This window comes from Pseudorca crassidens, chromosome 3, assembly GCF_039906515.1.
Source record: "Pseudorca crassidens isolate mPseCra1 chromosome 3, mPseCra1.hap1, whole genome shotgun sequence".
Taxonomy (NCBI): Eukaryota; Metazoa; Chordata; class Mammalia; order Artiodactyla; family Delphinidae; genus Pseudorca; species Pseudorca crassidens.
The window spans coordinates 105,593,200-105,599,199 of record NC_090298.1 but is presented as its reverse complement, the minus strand read 5'-3'; the positions used below and the strand labels follow the sequence as shown (position 1 = coordinate 105,599,199).

At 44.7% G+C, this 6,000-nt stretch overlaps 1 long non-coding RNA gene across 2 annotated transcripts in view; it reads left to right on the top strand.

The window, feature by feature from the left end:
- Positions 1–883: 883 nt before the first annotated feature.
- LOC137221624 (uncharacterized) overlaps positions 884–6,000 on the top strand; it is an 80,501-nt gene continuing 75,384 nt past the window's right edge. For both annotated transcript variants that reach the window (XR_010942082.1, XR_010942081.1), the window contains exon 1: positions 884–1,216. This is a non-coding gene — a long non-coding RNA (uncharacterized lncRNA). The remainder of the gene's footprint in view (positions 1,217–6,000) is intronic.

Genomic DNA, 6,000 nt, shown 5'->3' with positions numbered 1-6,000 from the left:
CTAATAGCGATTAATGTGGGATACTGAGACCTTGCCTCCTTTGCCTCAATTCAGGCAACACAGAAGGATCCTCACAGCTCCAGAGGTCCTGTGGGACAGGCTAAGGCCTTGGTTGCAACAGTAGCAGCTCAACTTCTTCCTCTGGTCAGTCGCTTCCCTCACTCCCTTATAGGTATTATTCCCGAGTGTCTACATCAATAAATTACTACACACAAATCTCCATTTGAAGGACAGTTTCAAGATAGCCTGAACAGGCCTCAAAGGTTAATTACCATTGGAAAGGAAGGTGAAGTCAGGCTCTGAAGTATACAGTTCCCTCGTTTTCGAGTAGACAGCAATAATAATTAGAGATATGTTGACCCTCATGATGACATGAACGAAGTTTCTAATCAATTGATTATTACCTGTAGACTGAGATGGTCTCCCTGATAGTCTTTAAGGCATCCTTTGCTCATTCTGACACTTGCTGGACATAATCTAATTTGCCTGACCAAAATCAAGCTGGCCTCTGGCAGTTTTAACTATACAATGTTTCAGAAGAGAGTGTGTTAAAAATAAAGCCTTTATATTATGAATCATTCCATTAGCAGTGAAACACTTGAAACAAGACCACAACTCATTCTTAAATCTTGGTCCTGGACATGTGGCAGAACTTAATTAAATATATGCTTTAAGAAAGAAAACCTTTTACAGCAAAGCCTATGAGATTTGAAGGTGCCTAGTTCCATTTTTCCTGGAAGAAAATGTTTTATTTTCTTTTTTGTTGCTTCATCTCTTATTTTATCTACGTGTCATCTTCGAGAAGTGATTCATTATTTCACAAAGACTGTGAAAAGAAATACTGAGTTCAGAGATCATTGCCAGAGGCTGATGGCATGCGGACAGCTCAGTGATTTAAACCGCAGGACATTTTTCTTTTTCAAACCAGAGCCGATCTTCTACTTCAGGCATTTTATAATTAATTCATGAAGACAAGCTTCAAACTTGTTTTCTCACTTGTCTATCTTGTGTTTGCAGGTTCTTCCCTATCTTTACATGAGGACAGCTCCCAGCAGGAACTACTGATTTCTCAAATTTTTCAAAGTTCTCTTGAGGCCATTACATCAGCTCTGAAGACAGTCAGAATGGACACATACATTTATTGTCTTCTCAAGAATCTGTGCAGTGACATGTGGAATTGTTCTGTACTGCTTCACCAGCAGCAAAACAAAATAAGGTACCATTCTTTTCTCTTTTTTTTTGAAGTATAGTTGATCTACAATGTTGTGCTAATTTCTGCTGTACAGCAAAGTGACTCAGTTTTACACATATATACATTCTTTTTTAATATTCTTTTCCATTATGGTTTATCCCAGGAGATTGGATATGGTTCCCTGTGCTATACAGTAGGACCTTTTTGTTTATCCATCCTAAAATGTAATAGTTGGCATCTACTAACCTCAACCTCCCACTCCAACCCTCACCCAACTCCCTCCCCCATGGCAACCACAAGTCTGATCTCTTATGGTTGTGAGTCAGTTTCTGTTTTGTAGATAGGTTCATTTGTGCCATATTTTAGATTCCACATATAAGTGATATCATATAGCATTTGTCTTTCTCTTTCTGACTTACTTCACTTAATCACTAGGTCTATCCATATTGCTGCAAATGGCATTATTTTGTTCTCTTTTATGGCTGCATAGTATTCCATTGTATGTATGTACCACATCTTCTTTATCCATTCATCTGTTGATGGACATTTAGGTTGCTTCCACGACCTGGCTATTGTAAATAGTGCTGCAATGAACACTGGGGTGCATGCATCTTTTTGAATTATAGTTTTGTCTAAGTATATGCCCAGGAGTGGGATTGCTGGATCATATGATAGCTCTATTTTTAGTTTTTTGAGGAACTTCCATACTGTTTTCCATAGTGGCTACACCAATTTACATTCCCACCAATAGTGTAGGAGGGTTTCCTTTTCTCCACACCCTCTCCAGCATTTGTTATTTGTAGACATTTTAATGATGGCCATTCTGACTGGTGTGAGGTAGTAAGGTACCATTCTTTTTAATATTCTAACTAAGTTACTCTCATCCCTCAATCCACCCATGGAGGAAAATATCTCTTCCATCTCTGGGGCCCTCCTTCCTAAAAGAAGTTCCAAAGCTCAGAGGTGTTTATTCAGTCCAATGGGTCCATTTTACTCTTTCAGATGAGTAAATGGAATACCCACCTTGGTCAGAGTCTTAGTCTTTTCAGGTTACTGTAACAAAAATACCATAGACTATTAGGCTTAAACAACAAACATTTACTTCTCGTGGTTCAGGAGGCTGGGAAGTCCAATATCAAGGTTCTGGCATATGTGGTGTCTGGTGAAAGCCTGCTTCCTGGTTCATAGAGGGCCTTCTTCTCGCTGTGTTCTTATATGATGGAAGGGTTGAAGGAGCTCTCTGGAGTTTTTTTTAATACTTTTTTTAAAAAATTATTTTTTTGGCTGCGTTGAGTCTTTGTTGCTATGCACAGGCTTTCTCTAGTTGCGGCGAGCAGGGGCTACTCTTCGTTGCAGTGCGCGGGCTTCTCATTGCAGTGTCTTCTCTTGTTGCGGAGCATAGGCTCTAGGCATGCAGGCTTCAGTAGTTGCAGCATGCAGCTCAGTAGTTGCAGCATGCTGGGCCTAGAACACTCAGGCTCAATAGTTGTGGTGTGTGGGCTCTAGGGCGCGTGGGCTTCAGTAGTTGTGGTTTGCGGGCTCACAGCACAGGCTTATTAGTTGTGGTGCACAGGCTTAGTTGCTCTGCAGCATGTGGGATCTTCCCGGACCAGGGCTCGAACCCGTGTCCCCTGCATTGGCAGGTGGATTCTTAACCACTGCGCCACCAGGGAAGTCCCTGGAATCTTTTTTATAAGGGCACTAATCCCATCCATGAGGGTTCCATCCTCATCACCTAATCACTTCCCAAAGACCCCCACCTCCAAATACTATCACGTTGGGTATTAGAATTTCAACATATGAATTTGGGGGAGATACAAGTATTCAGTCTACGACAGTCCAGCAAGTAGTTGGTGATCTTCAGCTGCAGAGGTTGTTATTGCCAATGTGCCAGTGCAGCCCTTGCCTACTGAAGAGACCACAGCACATCTGCCAGTGCTAACCTCATAGGAGTTTCTCCCCATTCAGGGGAGAGAAGCATTGGTGTCTTGTTCAGCTAAGGTTGCTCTCAGCCCTATAGCTCTCTAGAGACACAGGTCCCTGCCCTACACAAAAACCTAGTCACCATCCCAAGACCACTATTCCATGATGCTAAAGTAGCTGGACCAGAGGTATACAGTCATCTAACACATGTTCTGCCCAGAATTGTATCCCCCTATGCAAACACCACTTACTACCATGGCTCAGTTAGTCCACTCTCCTTGGAAAATGAGTCCCCTGTGCTGCTTTACTAGAAACATAGGTATAGGTCGGGATCCACAGACCAGTGGTGCTGCTAATATAGTCCAGCCACCTCAAAGAGAAGGGAAGGTCAGTAATTTCCTCACCTAGCATGCTTCTCAGTCAGCACTCTGACTGTCTCATCCCCATGGCCCACCATCAACGATCAAAATATAGACCCACTATCCTAATACACGTATGCTTGATTTCCCATAACACAACAACCTGGGGTAGCAAGAGTCTTAAAACAGTACAATTACATAGTATTTCTCTGATCCAGCTCCACTAGGTCTGAGGAAACTCTCAGAATACAGCTGGATACTTCTGGGAATTCTCAGAGGCAGCCTGCACAAGCCGCCTGAAGTATTTCTTTCAGTGTTCACAGATTTCACTTCTCACAGTCTTCACAGCTATCATTGCTGCTCACCGGGGAGCTGTCTCTTGTCATGGCTGACTTCCAACTGCAACCTGTTGTCTGTCATTGTGGGCCATGCTCACGAGAAGCACGGCACTGTGGGCAGGCACCAGAGTGCTGCCACTGCGGCTCCTACGTGGCCAGGGCACTAAGGTACGGCAAGACCACTGGCAGTTGCCAGCAAAGCCACATCAGGGCAGGCGCTGAGCCCGCTAAGGCAGCTGTCTTCCATCAACGCCGATTCTGAAGGCCTGGATGGCTGGCACCTCGTCTCGAGGTCTTTAGCTTTTGCCCCATCTCACTTTAGCCCCCTCCCTTGGACACAGGGCAACACCTCTGGGGACAATTACAGTTCCACCCTGCGCTTCCCCAGAACTCACTTTGTGCAATGCCTGCAGCATGACTCACTGCTTTCGGGGCACCATCTTGCCTAGCGGGTACCCTGGTCAGACACGGAAGCAGAGCCTGGCAGCCCATCCGCTGTTGTGCAGACATGTTCGCGCACGCCTGGACCTCAAGGTGAGTGCAGGTCAGCCTCCCCCTGTAGCTCCTGCCTGCAGCGTGAGGTCACAGGTACTTTCTGGATTAGAGATGACTGAGGACTGTGGGCTCAGAACCTCTGGGGAGAGGGGCCACAGCTCGGTTATAACATTTTTATTTCTCCTCGGTTTCATCACCGAATATCCCTTTGACTATCCTTTAAAACCTACGTTGTCTAGCAAGGCGGAATAACCTTGTGTTTGGCGGTGAAGAGAGCCACCCTCTGAGAGAAGACATCTGTTTTGTGGTAGCTTCCTCCACAGACCCAGGGATTTAGAGCCCTGCGAGTTTCTCTGAGGAAAATAATTCAACTGTCTAAAATCCATAAAAGGGAAACTGTCAGCTCTATTCCTAAGGAGTCAATTAATTAAAGTTAGGTTCCCACAAACACTTGCCAGCCCCAGATTAAAGGATGTGGACAGGAATTAGGCTGTGGCCTCCTGACGCTGGTTGAGTACCTGGCAGATTTGTGGAAAGTAGCTTGTGTGCTGATCTGACAGAAATGAGTATTAACTCACGAGGAAGGAAAGATAAAGAGTTCAAGGACAACCTCGAGCATTTAAATTTGGGGACTTTTCATCTTTTTGCGCCCTCTGCTCCTCTTTGCAAAGTTTTCATCGTTTTTTCACCCACACTTGTATTTATCACCGTCTTCTCATGGGGGTATGTCTGAGATGAATCACTACTTTGAAGTCTGTCTGGCTTGGGGTTTGAGAAGTCACCTCTCTTGAGTAACATACCTTCCTCTCAGATTAACAAAGACCAGTGTGTTTCTGTTGCAAAGTTTCGAGCTTAGAGCTGGGCACAGAGGCATACAGAGCAGGCACCAGTCAGTGGCTGTAAGAGTCGGATGCCCACGTGACAAAAAAGGTCACGGGGGAGCCCCAGCCTGCTGGGGGGTGCCTCATGTGGTCCCTCCAACCCTCAACCTTTCCCATCAGGTTGGCACAAGTGTGAAAGTTCAGGGTCTGAGATCTCTTCTCTGCCTTCTGCCTTCCAAATTTCTCTTTTAAAAGGTAATCTCCAGTCTAAGCAATGATCTTTTATTTCTACCTTAGTAGAGATTCATTTATGAGGTTACTTTCCCACATAAGTGGAGGAAACGGGGCACAGAGCAGGAAAGTTTAAGGAAGCTGGCCTTCCATAGAGGGGTTTTAGGAATTAAAAAAGAGGAACATGGCCAGGTGAACTGGAAAGAAGGAGGCAAACAAATGGAATATCCATTATGCACACAACAGCCCAGTTAAGTAGGTATTAATCCCCCCCATAGTAGGTACATGTTATTTTTGGATTTTTAAAGCTGAAAAAGTTGAAGTACAGAGAAGTTAATAATTTGTCCCTTTACTGACTCTGGAGCCCAGATGCCGAGTTAGGATGACCTGATACCTCTGCCATGGTACTTCCCCAGAATCCAATGCATCACTTAAATCATTTTCCCAGGGAAGCTGCAGCGGTAGAGGGCCCGCCACCGCTTGGTCTGCAGAGAGATGGGTTTAGAGCTCCCTCTACTGAGGCCTGGAACTGCCCCTGCTTCTTAACCTGCTGGTTGAGATGCACTCAGAGTTTAGTTGGATATGTCTTAAATCAGATCCCTGTAATAATAATTAAAGATAACTAGAATAATAATGCTACT